Raw genomic sequence first — 16,842 nt, 5'->3', positions numbered from 1 at the left:
GTGTTGGATGCTGGGCAACAGTTGGGAAAAATGAGAATCGAAGAGCAAAATAAAGCTGGTCCTGGTCCCTGTCCTCAAGAAACAGACGGCCTAGTGGGGAAGAGAGACACTTATCAAAAATCCACAGACATATACAAAGTTTCAACCAAAATAAGAGCTAAGGAGAGAAGAGTGGCTGTAATAAAGAATGCAACCCATACAGGAACTAGGTTCCTGCAAGAAAGGACAAGAAGGTCATAACACAGAGAGGCACCAACTGCTGCTAAACCCCATGAGAGAAGTGAGTGTGGATGGAGAGAAAGAAGCAGGGGATGGATGGATTGAAATCTAAATTATCTGGCAAACTGTGGCCAGACCACATTAGTGATAAAGGCCAAGATTAGATGCTGTGCCTTATTCTCAAGAGCAGTGGGAAACACTTTTGTTTGTTCACGCTTAAACCCACATATTGAGTACTTACTGTGTGAGAGCCCTGTCTCTTCTCTATGTCTCAACTGGGGTTGCTTTGCCCCACTCCCCCCAGTGGACATTTGGCAACCTTTGGGGATACTTTTTGGTTGTTATATATTGGGGTGGGAGGGAATTGACATCTACTGGGTAGAATCCCAAATGCTGTTAAATATCCTGCAATGAAGGCTGGGTGTGATGGCTCATGCCTGTAATCCCAGCATTTTGGGAGGCTGAGGCGGGAGGATTGCTTGAGGCTGGTCAACAAAATGAGACCTTGTCTCTATAAAAAATTAAAAAATTAGCCTGGTGTGGTGGCACATGCCTGTAGTATTAGCTACTCAGGAGGCTTAGGTGGTAGGATCACTTGAGCATAGGAGGGTCAAGGCTGCAGTGAGCTGTGATCATGCCACTGTACTCTAGCCTTGGTGACAGAGTGAGACTCTGTCTTAAAAAAACTTATGTATATTTATATGCAATGCATAAGACAGTCATTCACAACAAAAAATTATCCAGCCTTGATATGTTTTGGCTCTGTCTCCCTAGCCAAATCTCATCTCTAATTGTACTCCCCACTTGTCGAAGGAGGAACCTGGTGAGAGGTGATTGGATCATGGAGGCGGTGCCCTCATGCTGTTCTTGTGATAGTGAGGGAGTTCTCATGAAATCTGATGGTTTAAATGTGGCAGTTTCCCCTGCACTCTATTCCTCTCCTGTGCCATGTAAGATGTGCCTTGCTTCCCCTTTGCCTTCTGCCATGATTGTAAGTTTCCTGGGCCTCTCCAGACATATGGAACTGTGAGTCAATTAAACCTCTTTTGTCTATAAATTACGCAGTCTCAGGTAGTATCTTTATAGCAGTGTGAAAACAGACTAATGTAGACCCAAAATGTCAGTATGCTGAGGCTGAGAAACCCTGGGCTAGGTGAAGAAAATATATGTGTGTCTATTTTTTGAGGCCCCCAGCCCAAGAAAAAATTCCCCCAAAGAGAAAACCACTGTGCTATTAAAAAAGCAAAACTTACTGAATCAGTGTTGTTTTTCTTTTTCTAAAAGACAGGCAAACTCTGGCTAACAAAGAATTTGGCCTTAATAAACACACACACACACACACACACACACACACACGCATACACACAGTGGTTCTAACATTCAAGTCGCATTTTCCAATTCTATAACTGATAGGGGAGAATTCAACATAGATCTGATACAGTATGTATGATGGTTAATATTAAGTGTCAACTTGATTGGATTGAAGGATGCAAAGTATTGTTCCTGGGTATGTCTGTGAGGGTGTTGCCAAAGGAGATTAACATTTGTGTCAGCGGGCTAGGAGAGGCAGAGCCACGCTCAATCTGGATGGGCACCAGCTGATCAGCTGCCAGCATGGCTAGGGTAAAAGCAGGCAGATGAATGTGGAAGAACTAGACTGGCCAAGTCTTCTGGCCTTCATCATTCTCCCATGCTGGATGCTTCCTGTCCTTGAACATCGGATTCCAAGTTCTTCAGCTTTTGGATTCTTGGACTTATACCAGTGATTTGCCAGGGGCTCTCAGGCCTTTGGACACAGACGAAGGCTGCACTACTGCCTTCCCTACTTTTGAGGTTTTGGGACTAGGACTGGTTTCCTGGCTCCTCAGCTTGCAGATGGCCTATTGTAGGACTTCGTCCAGTGATTTCTCCTAAAAAACTCCTCCTCAAATATACATCTATCCTATTAGTTCTATCCTTCAAGAGAACCCTGACTAATACAGTGTGTGACCCTGCTTCTGCAGGGAATTTGTTCCCTGAAAACCTATACATGCAAACATAAAAAGAATATGCTGGAGTTTGAGAGAAAGAAAGAAAAAGGCCCTATGCATTTCTGTTATAGAAGAATTGCAGTTAGAAATAGTGATAGAAATAGTGTAGTAACTATTTTCTGGTAGGGAAAGACAGGAGGATGGGGGATGGATTTGGAACATATTTGCACATTTCTTCTTATCAAGGCAGAGAGCAGGAGACAGCACCATGTGCCACGGGAGGGCTTTGCTGAGGGTGAGAGGCAGACAGTCACCTTGAACTCTTTAGTTTGTGTTTAGGTGGAGATATTCAAATGCATAGTGACCAAGGAGGTCTCTATGCCATTCTGTTTTGTTTTAGTTCACTTGGCAGCTTGTTTCCTTGCTGTGTTAACCCTTCCTTCCCTCTGATCGCTGAGTGGACTCACCCAGACATAATGGCCTTTGACCAGGTCACAAAGATACACCAGCTTCCTCAGAACCTGGGGCCAAACCCTCCAGAAAGAAGAGATTAGAGCACTGAAGGAAAAGGTCATGGCAATCACCCACAGCAAGGATTTTTAAAGGCCCCCAGATGCATGTCTGCTTTCATATTTTAGCATCTGCACAAATTGCTCATGCTAATATCTTGGCAGAGAGGCTGTTGCCTCTGCTGCTTGCACAGTTGAAGCTACAAGAAAGTGGCTCAGACATGGGGTCACAATTATTTATTCTTCTTTTCTCCTTCCTTCCCTCTCCCTCTCTTTCTACCCCTCCCCCTCCCCCTCCTCCTCCCCTCCCCTCCCTCTCCCTCTCCTTCTGCCTCTCCTTCCTTCCTTCCTTCCTTTTTCCTTTCGCAGACAGCTTTCTGATGTGAGCCACAAAATAAATGCAATGGGAGTTCAAGAGTTCTTGGGTAAGAGAGACCCTGAAATGACCAAGGACATTTTCTTGGAGGAGGGTAATTTTTCACATCTTAATATCAGATGAAATCTGGATTGGCCTTTGCTGTTCCCCTTTGACAATCAAGGACCCAGATTGCAAGAGAGAGACTGAATTGTTTTTGTCAGTGTACTCCTTCACTGCTTTGTGGAGAGTTTATTTTCCCAACCGCCATGGAAAGAAGACTCTAAAGAAGACTTCTTTAGAGTATCCCCAGGGTCAGACACTTTAACTGCATCTTGAATATTGTGCTGCCACTTAGTTTTAATGGGGAACACCCTCCATCCTTGGCTGTTTGTTTGTTTGTTTAGGAGCTTGAAAAATATTTGGTTTATCAGGGATCAGAAATTCCAAAGAAAAACAATAACTTCCCCCAGTTCCTTTTTCTGAATGATATCTTTCCTTCTTCCTTTAACAAACTCCACAACCCCAACCCTTATCAACTTCTAATGTATGTCATGGTTAAGAGTGAAGATTGGCTGTGCCTCAGTCTCTTCATCTCCAAAAAGGAAATAATACTCCATAATGGGAGCCTACTTCATAAAGCACTTCAAAATGCGGGCCCATGTGATAAAGGTATTATGTAGCAGTGTGCAGAACAATGTATGTAAAGCCTTTAGAATAGTACTAAGTGCATAGTAGGGGGCTGGCACATGATAGCTATTGTTTTTATTAATACACAGAGACTTAAGGCAAAACCTGACCTAAACATGCCCATCCTGGTGGCTACCACAGCTTTTCCTAAGGTAAACCAGCCCACCTCTGCCCCGATGGCTGTGGTGAGTTGTATAATGCTTGTTCTGTCTCTACCACTCCCCCTACAAGCCCCCCAATACACACACACACAATACCTAGAAGTGGATGGATCAGGGATGATCATCCGACCCAGGGGCAGCTGGTCCCCTGGACAGCTCTGACTGAGAGGACCTGGCCAACAAACCCACAAACAAATAAACAAGGCTCTGTCCAAGTAAAGATGAGCTCAGGAAGTCAGACTGTATCTCCAGGGCTTTGAATTGGACAGTGTGAAGCCAACCAGGCTGCTAAGAGTCCCGGGTGAAGTGGAAAGGTACTATTAAGAGGAGCTGGAGCCATGGGGCCCATAACTATGTAGGAGAAGGTATGAGCACTGTATGCAGAAGTTGTGAGAAGCAGAAACCATGAGCAACAAGCTATGAAGTAGAGAAAAGCATAGATTTTGTGGGCAGGGAAGCTGGTTGGCGGTGAGAGGAGAAGCACAAATATACAAAGAAGGAACAAAGAGTACCCAGGTCCCATTTTGGGTGGAGCATTGGTGGGAATAACTGCCAAGCCCACTGCCAAGGTCTCTTGGGTCATTTTGGCTTCTGCTCTTGACTCTCCGATGCCCATTCATACTTAGGTTTCTGTTCTGAGATCCCTGTTTCCCTGAATAACAATAAACTTTCCTGTCTTAATCTGAGTCTCTTCCTCGTGGACAAAAAGCTAGAGTAAAGCAAGCACCAAATATAAACGTAGTTTTGCATGCACTATTCTTTCCTTTATTCTTCGTTCATTTCTTCTTTGTTGCCTCTATTTTCCAAATGATGGACTTTGTAAGAACAATGAGCCTTATAAGAAAAATGTAGCCTTTTAAGAAAAATAGAAGCAAGCCACTGTCATATTTTGTTTGTACCTTTATAATTTACAGATGTCAAAGTTTAGCTTTTGAGCAATATTTATCAGTTTCTGACAATTGACAGTTTCTTTTTCTTGATTTTTAGGTAAGAGAGAGAGCTTGGGCTCTAGAGTTCACGAGGCCAGAGCTGAAATCCTGACTTCTCCAAATCACTGAAACACTTTCAACTTGATACTTCCAGGGAAGAATATCATGAGAATTAAATTAAGAAAATTAAATATCCTACCAGGTAGTTATCATTTAATATATACAAAATCTGTCCCCTCTTTCTTATAGAATTAGAACATTTTGGGTTGCAAGCAATAGAAAGCAACTCCAGGCTGGCAAGGCAGGAGGACTCCTTGAGCCTAAGAGTTTGAGACCAGTCTGGCCAACGTGGTGAGACCCCATCTCTACAAAAAATATGAAAATTAGCCAGGCGTGGTGGTGTGCACCTATGGTCTCAGCTACTCAGGAGGCTGAGGCAGGAGAATCGCTTGAGCTTGGGATGTCAAGTCTTCAGTGAACTGTGGTCACACCAATGCACTCCAGCCTGAGCAACAGAGTGAGACCCTGTCTCAAAAATATAAAAATACTAAAGAAAGAAAGAAGAAAGAGAAGAAGAAAGAAAGAAAGAAAGAAAGAAAGAAAGAAAGAAAGAAAGAAAGAAAGAAAGAAAGAAAGAAAGAAAGAGAGGAAGGAAGGAAGGAAGGAAGGAAGGAAGGAAGGAAGGAAGGAGAAAGAAAGAAAGAGAGAGAGAAAGAAGAAAGAGAGAGAGAAGAAAGAAAGAAAGAAAGAAAGAAAGAAAGAAAGAAAGAAAGAGAGAGAGAGAAAGAAAGAAAAGCAAGCAATTCCTGTCATCTTAAACACAGTGGGAAATACATTGTACAGGTATAGAGACAAATCCTAGGACTCAAAGGAAGTAATGCAACCAGGTTTATGAGGGATTTCAACTACTGAAAAGCCAACAAGAGCATGGGTAGTATTTTCTTAACTTAATGTTTATAATATTTAAAAGTAATTATAAAAAACCCAGCCCTGGACCCTACAGCCGCCGAGATGTTGATGCCTAAGAAGAACCGCATTGTCGTTTATGAACTCCTTTTTAAGGAAGGAGTCGTGGTGGTCAAGAAGGATGTCCACATGCCTAAGCACCTGAAGCTGGCAGACAAGAATGTGCCTAACCTTCATGTCATGAAGGCCATGCAGTCTCTCAAGTCCCGAGGCTACAAGAAGGAACATTTTGCCTGGAGACGTTTCTACTGGTACCTTACCAATGAGGGTATCCATATCTCCGTGATTACCTTCATGTGTCCCCGGAGACTGTGCCTGTCACTCTATGCCACAGCGATCCAGAGACTGGCAGGCTTCAGCCTAAAGGTCTGGAGAGTGAACGATCTATAAGACTCACAAGAGTGGAAGCTGAGAGCTTCCTGTGCCACGGCACTCCTACAGACGGAGTGCCGTACCTCCTGGTGCCGACGAGAAAGCCGAGGCTGGGGCTGGGTCAGCAACCAAATTCCAGTTTAGAGGCAGATTTGGTCATGGACGTGTTTAGCCACCTCAGTAAAATCAGAAAGGATTCTTTTGCATTGAATAGACTTACAGTCAAAAAAACTTAAAAAAAAATTGGAGGCCACTGACGAAGTTCTATCATATAGAAAAATGCACCTTATTTTAAAAGGACACCCTTAAAAATAATGAATTAAGTACCAATACTTTATTCAGAAAAATAACCTACAAGTAAGATACTTCTGGGGCTGCTAATATGAATTAAGTAAAGTGCTTAAAAATGTCAATTAGAAGCACAATAGCAAAGCAAATAACAGGTACATGTTCTGGCAGTATTATCTAATTTATGAGATTCTACAGATTTTCTTGTGTACTGAAATAGTTGTACCTATGAAAATCTGGGATGGAATGTCTCTAATATTGCTATTACCATTGAGGTTGCCATTAAATCTTTGTTTTGCCAACTGCTAATTAAACAAATTAAAAAATGGTGTAAGAAATATGCAAAGCTCCTCTTGGCATGTCTTGTTAATTATTTTGCTGTCTGCTATTCAGATTTTCCTATTACTCAGCTCCATATCATGTGGAGACTGTGTCTACCCAAACACTTCTCAGATTTGGAGACCATGTCTACCCAAACACTTCTCAGATTATACCTCATCCATGTTTTGAAGATAACACAGACTAAACAGCAATCTGTTAATCTCAATTCCAGATTTCCAGTAGAACTACCCCAGTTGGTCCTTGGATGAGGCATCCAACCTTGATAATATTAATCAAGATAATGAGGACAAATATACCAGTCATGGCTGCCAACGAACCAACTCTGTTAAAGAGAGACAGAAAAATGGATCTGCAAGGCTGTATAGTGGTTGAGCATACATTCTAGACGAGGACTACTGGCTTTGATTTCCTGTATCATCATTTACATGTGTGAAGTTAGGTAAGTAGCTTATGTTGCAGGTCTCAATTTTCCCATGTATAAAATGGAAAAGAAAAAAAAGCCTATGTCATAGGTATTGTGAGGACTGAATGAACTGATTTATGTAAATATCTTAGTATGGTGCCTTGCACCCCTTACATCAGTAAGGGGTGGGAAGTAGACGCAAGAGTGTGTCTGTTACAACTGCATTATAGCACATTTTGGTGACTGAATTATGATTCCTGAAAAACATGACATTAAAATGCCAAAACTATGAACTCCTCTAAAATACAGAATCTTTTGTGGGGGCTGTCATAATAGGGGCTCCCAAGGGCTAATTTGGAATTTTACTGAAGTATAATGTGATTTAAGAAAAAAATTTGAGTCAGTTCTCATACGGAAATTACAAATTAAATGAGGTTATTAGTTCCAGAAGAAAGACTTAAACTCTGCTCAAAGTGTTAAATACGGCTCAGGTAGAACAGGAGCTTAGTAGCAATGGCAACTCATTTGGTTCTGTAAAGAGAATTTTAAGCAGAATTTGTACACACAGTTTGCTTTTTGTATAAATTTTTAATCTGAATTTGAGAGTGACATTCTTGCTTTAGAGGCAGTAGATTTGAGATTTGACCAAAGCCATTTTGTCCTGTTATCATAACAAACATCTTGCTTTATAAAATGTAAGATCCCATTCACCCTGGGGCTGGAGTCAACTCTTTTGTATTATGTTAGGCATTTAGGCAGGGGCTCTAATTCCTTCAAGTCAATTATTTTCAGGCTGCAATATTTTTTTATCTACTGCTCAGGGAGACATAAGCCTTGGGGAGAATTAGGTCCATAAAAGCTGTCTCTGAAAGTCTCATTTTTAATGGGCGCTTGGATATAAAGAACTTGATTGAAATCTGGTGATGTGTGTTTATTGGCAAATATGTATGTATGTCTGTGTGAGTGGAAGGATGAATGGATGAATAGATGGATGGGGGGGATAGGTGGATGGATGGGGAGATGGATCATATAATGAATAGTTATTATTATTATTATTATTATTATTATTATTATTATTTTGGTTATCCAGTACCCAGTCATGGCAAGGTACCATGACAATTAAAACTTCTTCTCCTGTTAGAAATGTGCCATTGTGTGCATTCCTGGGACCTGGGAAGCAAGTGGAACCAAATTCATTTTCTTTAGCTCAGGGGCAGGCAATCGACTTCAGCTTGGCTACAGACAGTCTCTTGCTGGAATTTGAATAAGTGTTCCAGGGTGTGGTAGCAATTGGAGGAATGCAGCAGCGGAAGTGACCTGTGAATCTATAAATGGATCTGGTCTGCTGGGAGAATTGCTCTGGTTCCTGAGGTTGGCCCCCTAGAGGTTGCTCGCTTTTTGCTTGTTTTCTAAGCCTATTTCTGCAGACCTCCTGGTCCCCTTCATAAACTCCTTTTTGCTTAAGTCAACAAAATTGTTTCTGTTGCAACGCAGAATTCTGAATGATACAGATATTGAGAAGTAACTAAGTTCCAGGCATATTCTAAGTTCCTTATGGGCATTCATTTATTTGCTATTCACAAAAACGCTATGAGAAGGTACTTGTATTATTCCTGTTTTACAGAGAAGCATATATAGAAAGCTCACACGGTTGCCTGAGATCGCATAGCTACCAAGAGCAGATCCTGAATTTGAATTCTGGCAGTCTGATGCTAGAGCATACTTTACTCTGCATCTTAACGTTTCTGCAATATTGCTTCTGTAAGGATAATAGAAGGAGAGAAAGAGAGAGAGAGAGGCAGTGAAGCAGAGTCTATATAACATGTTAATCAGCGCCTGTTCCTTTTCCTCCTGGCACACAGACTATATATATTTCCCTGCCTCCTTTGCATCTCAATGTAGACATATGACTGACTTCTGTCTGGTAAAATGTGAGAAGTGGATTTGTGTCATTTCCAGGCCAAAGAAGTTAAGTCATGGGTGTGCCTTCCCTGTGGCTCTATTCTGCTCAGCTGAATGAAGAGGAATCTGAGGATCTAAAAGAAAGAAGAACACCAAATGGACAGTAGAAGGCTGCCTGGGCAGGAGTACTCTTATTGGACTGTGATGGGAGTGAGAAATAACCTTGATTTTGTTACACCACTGCAATGTTAGTGTTATCCGTTAATGCCTCTAACTAAGCCTAAGAGGCTATATTAAGTTGATGGTAAGTAGAGAGAGATGACAGAGCAAAGCAAACTTGGATTCCAATTTAGGAAACTGGAAAAAAAAAAGTTTTTAAATAAAAATGGAGTCTCCCTATGTTACCCAGGCCAATCTTGAACTGCTGGGCTCAAACAATCCTCCACCTCAGCTTCCCAAAGTGCTGGGGTTAGAGACATGAGCCACTGTGCCCCACCCCATGGGTAGAATTTTTTTTTTTAATTTATTTATTATTATTATACTTTCAGTTGTAGGGTACATGTGCATAACGTGCAGGTTTGTTACATATGTATACTTGTGCCATGTTGGTGTGCTGCACCCATCAACTCATCATTTACATCAGGTATAACTCCCAGTGCAATCCCTCCCCCCCCACCCTCCCCATGATAGGCCCCGGTGTGTGATGTTCCCCTTCCCAAGTCCAAGTGATCTCATTGTTCAGTTCCCACATATCAGTGAGAACATGCGGTGTTTGGTTTTCTGTTCTTGTGATAGTTTGCTAAGAATGATGGTTTCCAGCTGCATCTATGTCCCTACAAAGGACACAAACTCATCCTTTTTTATGGCTGCATAGTATTCCATGGTGTATATGTGCCACATTTTCTTAATCCAATCTGTCACTGATGGACATTTGGGTTGATTCCAAGTCTTTGCTATTGTGAATAGTGCTGCAATAAACATACATGTGCATGTGTCTTTATAGCAGCATAATTTATAATCCTTTGGGTATATACCTAGTAATGGGATGGCTGGGTCATATGGTACATCTAGTGCTAGATCCTTGAGGAATCGCCATACTGTTTTCCATAATGGTTGAACTAGTTTACAATCCCACCAACAGTGTAAAAGTGTTCCTAATTCTCCACATCCTCTCCAGCACCTGTTGTTTCCTGACTTTTTAATGATCGCCATTCTAACTGGTGTGAGATGGTATCTCATTGTGGTTTTGATTTGCATTTCTCTGATGGCCAGTGACGATGAGCATTTTTTCATGTGTCTGTTGGCTGTATGAATGTCTTCTTTTGAGAAATGTCTGTTCATATCCTTTGCCCACTTTTTGATGGGGTTGTTTGTTTTTTTCTTGTAAATTTGTTTGAGTTCTTTGTAGGTTCTAGATATTAGCCCTTTGTCAGATAAGTAGATTGCAAAAATTTTCTCCCATTCTGTAGGTTGCCTGTTCACTCTGATGGTAGTTTCTTTTGCTGTGCAGAAGCTCTTTAGTTTAATGAGATCCCATTTGTCAATTTTGGCTTTTGCTGCCGTTGCTTTTGGTGTTTTAGACATGAAGTCTTTGCCCATGCCTATGTCCTGAATGGTACTACCTAGGTTTTCCTCTAGGATTTTTATGGTATTAGGTCTAACATTTAAGTCTCTAATCCATCTTGAATTAATTTTCGTATAAGGAGTAAGGAAAGGATCCAGTTTCAGCTTTCTACTTATGGCTAGCCAATTTTCCCAGCACCATTTATTAAATAGGGAATCCTTTCCCTATTTCTTGTTTCTCTCAGGTTTGTCAAAGATCAGATGGCTGTAGATGTGTGGTATTATTTCTGAGGACTCTGTTCTGTTCCATTGGTCTATATCTCTGTTTTGGTACCAGTACCATGCTGTTTTGGTTACTGTAGCCTTGTAGTATAGTTTGAAGTCAGGTAGCGTGATGCCTCCAGCTTTGTTCTTTTGACTTAGGATTGTCTTGGAGATGCGGGCTCTTTTTTGGTTCCATATGAACTTTAAAGCAGTTTTTTTCCAATTCTGTGAAGAAGCTCATTGGTAGCTTGATGGGGATGGCATTGAATCTATAAATTACCTTGGGCAGTATGGCCATTTTCATGATATTGATTCTTCCTATCCATGAGCATGGTATGTTCTTCCATTTGTTTGTGTCCTCTTTTATTTCACTGAGCAGTGGTTTGTAGTTCTCCTTGAAGAGGTCCTTTACATCCCTTGTGAGTTGGATTCCTAGGTATTTTATTCTCTTTGAAGCAATTGTGAATGGAAGTTCATTCCTGATTTGGCTCTCTGTTTGTCTGTTACTGGTGTATAAGAATGCTTGTGATTTTTGCACATTAATTTTGTATCCTGAGACTTTACCGAAGTTGCTTATCAGCTTAAGGAGATTTTGGGCTGAGACAATGGGGTTTTCTAAATATACAATCATGTCATCTGCAAACAGGGACAATTTGACTTCTTCTTTTCCTAACTGAATCCCCTTGATTTCTTTCTCTTGCCTGATTGCCCTAGCCAGAACTTCCAACACTATGTTGAATAGGAGTGGTGAGAGAGGGCATCCCCGTCTTGTGTCAGTTTTCAAAGGGAATTTTTCCAGGTTTGCCCATTCAGTATGATATTGGCTGTGGGTTTGTCATAAATAGCTCTTATTATTTTGAGGTACATTCCATCAATACCGAATTTATTGAGCGTTTTTAGCATGAAGGGCTGTTGAATTTTGTCAAAAGCCTTTTCTGCATCTATTGAGATAATAATGTGGTCTTGTCTTTGGTTCTGTTTATATGCTGGATTATGTTTATTGATTTGCAAATGTTGAACCAGCCTTGCATCCCAGGGATGAAGCCCACTTGATCATGGTGGATAAGCTTTTTGATGTGTTGCTGAATCCGGTTTGCCAGTATTTTATTGAGGATTTTTGCATCGATGTTCATCAGGGATATTGGTCTAAAATTCTCTTTTTTTGTTGTGTCTCTGCCAGGCTTTGGTATCAGGATGATGTTGGCCTCATAAAATGAGTTAGGGAGGATTCCCTCTTTTTCTATTGATTGGAATAGTTTCAGAAGGAATGGTACCAACTCCTCCTTGTACCTCTGGTAGAATTCAGCTGTGAATCCATCTGGTCCTGGACTTTTTTTGGTTGGTAGGCTATTAATTATTGCCTCAATTTCAGAGCCTACTATTGGTCTATTCAGGGATTCAACTTCTTCCTGGTTTAGTCTTGGAAGAGTGTAAGTGTCCAGGAAATTATCCATTTCTTCTAGATTTTCCAGTTTATTTGCGTAGAGGTGTTTATAGTATTCTCTGATGGTAGTTTGTATTTATGTGGGGTCAGTGGTGATATCCCCTATATCATTTTTAATTGCGTCTATTTGATTCTTCTCTCTTTTCTTCTTTATTAGTCTTGCTAGTGGTCTGTCAATTTTGTTGATCTTTTCAAAAAAACAACTCCTGGATTCATTGATTTTTTGGAGGGTTTTTTGTGTCTCTATCTCCTTCAGTTCTGCTCTGATCTTAGTTATTTCTTGCCTTCTGCTAGCTTTCGAAAGTGTTTGCTCTTGCTTCTCTAGTTCTTTTAATTGCGATGTTAGAGTGTCAATTTTAGATCTTTCCTGCTTTCTCTTGTGTGCATTTAGTGCTATAAATTTCCCTCTACACACTGCTTTCAATGAGTCCCAGAGATTCTGGTATGTTGTATCTTTGTTCTCATTGGTTTCAAAGAACATCTTTATTTCTGCCTTCATTTCGTTATGTACCCAGTAGTCATTCAGGAGCAGGTTGTTCAGTTTCCATGTAATTGAGCGGTTTTGATTGAGTTTCTTAGTCCTGAGTTCTAGTTTGATTGCACTGTGGTCTGAGAGACAGTTTGTTATAATTTCTGTTCTTGTACATTTGCTGAGGAGTGCTTTACTTCCAATTACGTGGTCAATTTTGGAGTAAGTACGATGTGGTGCTGAGAAGAATGTATATTCTGTTGATTTGGGGTGGAGAGTTCTATAGATGTCTATTAGGTCTGCTTGCTGCAGAGATGAGTTCAATTCCTGGATATCCTTGTTAACTTTCTGTCTTGTTGATCTGTCTAATGTTGACAGTGGAGTGTTGAAGTCTCCCATTATTATTGTATGGGAGTCTAAGTCTCTTTGTAAGTCTCTAAGGACTTGCTTTATGAATCTGGGTGCTCCTGTATTGGGTGCATATATATTTAGGATAGTTAGCTCTTCCTGTTGAATTGATCCCTTTACCATTATGTAATGGCCTTCTTTGTCTCTTTTGATCTTTGATGGTTTAAAGTCTGTTTTATCAGAGACTAGTATTGCAACCCCCGCTTTTTTTTGTTCTCCATTTGCTTGGTAAATCTTCCTGCATCCCTTTATTTTGAGCCTATGTATGTCTCTGCGTGTGAGATGGGTCTCCTGAATACAGCAGACTGATGGGTCTTGACTCTTTATCCAGTTTGCCAGTCTGTGTCTTTTAATTGGAGCATTTAGTCCATTTACATTTAAGGTTAAGATTGTTATGTGTGAACTTGATCCTACCATTATGATATTAACTGGTTATTTTGCTCGTTAGTTGATGCAGTTTCTTCCAAGCCTTGATGGTCTTTACATTTTGGCATGTTTTTGCAATGGCTGGTACCGGTTGTTCCTTTCCATGTTTAGTGCTTCCTTCAGGGTCTCTTGTAAGGCAGGCCTAGTGGTGACAAAATCTCTAAGCATTTGCTTATCTGTAAAGGATTTTATTTCTCCTTCACTTATGAAACTTAGTTTGGCTGGATATAAAATTCTGGGTTTAAAATTCTTTTCTTTAAGAATGTTGAATATTGGCCCCCACTCTCTTCTGGCTTGAAGAGTTTCTGCCGAGAGATCTGCTGTTAGTCTGATGGGCTTCCCTTTGTGGGTAACCCGACCTTTCTCTCTGGCTGCCCTTAAGATTTTTTCCTTCATTTCAACTTTGGTGAATCTGGCAATTATGTGTCTTGGAGTTGCTCTTCTCGAGGAGTATCTTTGTGGTGTTCTCTGTATTTCCTGGATTTGAATGTTGGCCTGCCCTACTAGGTTGGGGAAGTTCTCCTGGATGATATCCTGAAGAGTGTTTTCCAACTTGGTTCCATTTTCCCCCTCACTTTCAGGCACCCCAATCAGACGTAGATTTGGTCTTTTTACATAATCCCATACTTCTTGCAGGCTTTGTTCATTTCTCTTTCTTCTTTTTTCTTTTGGTTTCTCTTCTTGCTTCATTTCATTCATTTGATCCTCAATCGCTGACATTCTTTCTTCCAGTTGATCGAGTCGGTTACTGAAGCTTGTGCATTTGTCACGTATTTCTCGTGTCATGGTTTTCGTCTCTTTCATTTCGTTTATGACCTTCTCTGCATTAATGACTCTAGCCATCAATTCTTCCACTTCTTTTTCAAGATTTTTAGTTTCTTTGCGCTGGGTACGTAATTCCTCCTTTAGCTCTGAGAAATTTGATGGACTGAAGCCTTCTCCTCTCATCTCGTCGAAGTCATTCTCCGTCCAGCTTTGATCCGTTGCTGGCGATGAGCTGCGTTCCTTTGCCGGGGGAGATGCGCTCTTATTTTTTGAATTTCCAGCTTTTCTGCCCTGCTTTTTCCCCATCTTTGTGGTTTTATCTGCCTCTGGTCTTTGATGATGGTGATGTACTGATGGGGTTTTGGTGTAGGTGTCCTTCCTGTTTGATAGTTTTCCTTCTAATAGTCAGGACCCTCAGCTGTAGGTCTGTTGGAGATTGCTTGAGGTCCACTCCAGACCCTGTTTGCCTGGGTATCAGCAGCAGAGGCTGCAGAAGATAGAATATTTCTGAACAGCGAGTGTACCTGTCTGATTCTTGCTTTGGAAGCTTCCTCTCAGGGGTGTACTCCACCCTGTGAGGTGTGGGGTGTCAGACTGCCCCTAGTGGGGGATGTCTCCCAGTTAGGCTACTCAGGGGTCAGGGACCCACTTGAGCAGGGAGTCTGTCCCTTCTCAGATCTCAACCTCCGTGTTGGGAGATCCACTGCTCTCTTCAAAGCTGTCAGACAGAGTCGTTTGCGTCTGCAGAGCTTTCTGCTGCATTTGTTATTGTTTACTGTGCCCTGTCCCCAGAGGTGGAGTCTACAGAGACAGGCAGGTTTCCTTGAGCTGCTGTGAGCTCCACCCAGTTCGAGCTTCCCAGCAGCTTTGTTTACCTACTTAAGCCTCAGCAATGGCGGGCGCCCCTCCCCCAGCCTCGCTGCTGCCTTGCCGGTAGATCACAGACTGCTGTGCTAGCAATGAGGGAGGCTCCGTGGGTGTGGGACCCTCCCGGCCAGGTGTGGGATATGATCTCCTGGTGTGCCTGTTTGCTTAAAGCGCAGTATTGGGGTGGGAGTTACCCGATTTTCCAGGTGTTGTGTGTCTCAGTTCCCCTGGCTAGGAAAAGGGATTCCCTTCCCCCTTGCGCTTCCCAGGTGAGGCAATGCCTCGCCCTGCTTCAGCTCTCGCTGGTCAGGCTGCAGCAGCTGACCAGCACCTATCGTCTGGCACTCCCCAGTGAGATGAACCCAGTACCTCAGTTGAAAATGCAGAAATCACCGGTCTTCTGTGTTGCTCGTGCTGGGAGTTGGTCTGGTACTCCCCAGTGAGATGAACCCAGTACCTCAGTTGAAAATGCAGAAATCACCGGTCTTCTGTGTTGCTCGTGCTGGGAGTTGGAGACTGGAGCTGTTCCTATTCGGCCATCTTGCTCCGCCCCCCCGGGTAGAATTTTTAAAGGGACCCAATTTCAGTTGACAAAATAAATAGCACTGAACATCTTTGCTCTCTTTATAGATAACAAAAAGTGAATCCTAATTTAGTCATAATTGAAGGGGTATTGAGAGGTCATCTAATCGTCTTGCCGAGTCTCTGACTCTAAACAAAAAATTTACAAAGATTGTTTTATATATAGCATCCTCATTTTTATGGAACTCAAGGGCAAATGTTCGTGTTAACTTAATCAAAGATGTTACTGGCAACCTATATCATGACCCTAAGTATTCTTGCCCTTATTTGATGAATTACTCTGGCAGTTATCTACTTTAGTTTCCCACGTATTTGATGAAATTCTACTTGTACAATTTAGTAAATGCAAAGGAAAAGCTCTTTTGTGTAATCCTTCACACTTTAATAATCCTTTGATAGACAGCATCCATATCCCTTGCTAATTATTTTCCCCATAAGGCAGGGTATTATATTTCCCAGAATATGTTTCACAGGTAGGAAAGCTTTCAAAAATATATAATATTTTGACCTTTAAAGATAAAAGATTTGTTGTGAAACTAGTCCTTTTTATTACTAGGGTGTCATTCAAAATAAAATAATACGTTTAGACATGTTGCAGCAATTTACTTGCTATTACTCAAATCTTACCCTCTAATTAGAAGAAGAAATATGAAGCCTCATCAGTGCATAATTTAACAAACTCAATGTCAGGAAATTACCATATTTTATTCTTGTCTAGCACCAAAATTTGTGGGCATGGAGGGAAAATATTCACTTCTAAAAGTGCAAGATATGACTTATAACAAAAGAGAGCTTGAGAGGTGATAGTACGGGTTCAGGCTAATCAAAGATTTTGGACAAGTTCCAACAGCCAGATTTTAAAAATATGACTCAATTTCCAAGTTCCTTCTGCTTTAGGATGAAGTGGAAAAAGAAATGAAGTCATTTGGGGAGAAAGAAAACTGTGAA

The 16,842-nt window shown here is 41.4% G+C and overlaps 1 pseudogene; it reads left to right on the top strand.

Annotated features, from left to right (window-relative positions):
* The first annotated feature begins 5,844 nt into the window (after positions 1-5,844).
* LOC103227831 (small ribosomal subunit protein eS10-like) lies at positions 5,845-6,529 on the top strand (annotated as a pseudogene).
* The last annotated feature ends 10,313 nt before the right edge of the window (positions 6,530-16,842 follow it).

This window comes from Chlorocebus sabaeus, chromosome 22 (genome assembly GCF_047675955.1).
Source record: "Chlorocebus sabaeus isolate Y175 chromosome 22, mChlSab1.0.hap1, whole genome shotgun sequence".
In the NCBI taxonomy this organism is placed as follows: Eukaryota; Metazoa; Chordata; class Mammalia; order Primates; family Cercopithecidae; genus Chlorocebus; species Chlorocebus sabaeus.
Note: the sequence above shows the minus strand (reverse complement) of the source record. Positions and strands in the feature narration are given on the sequence as shown.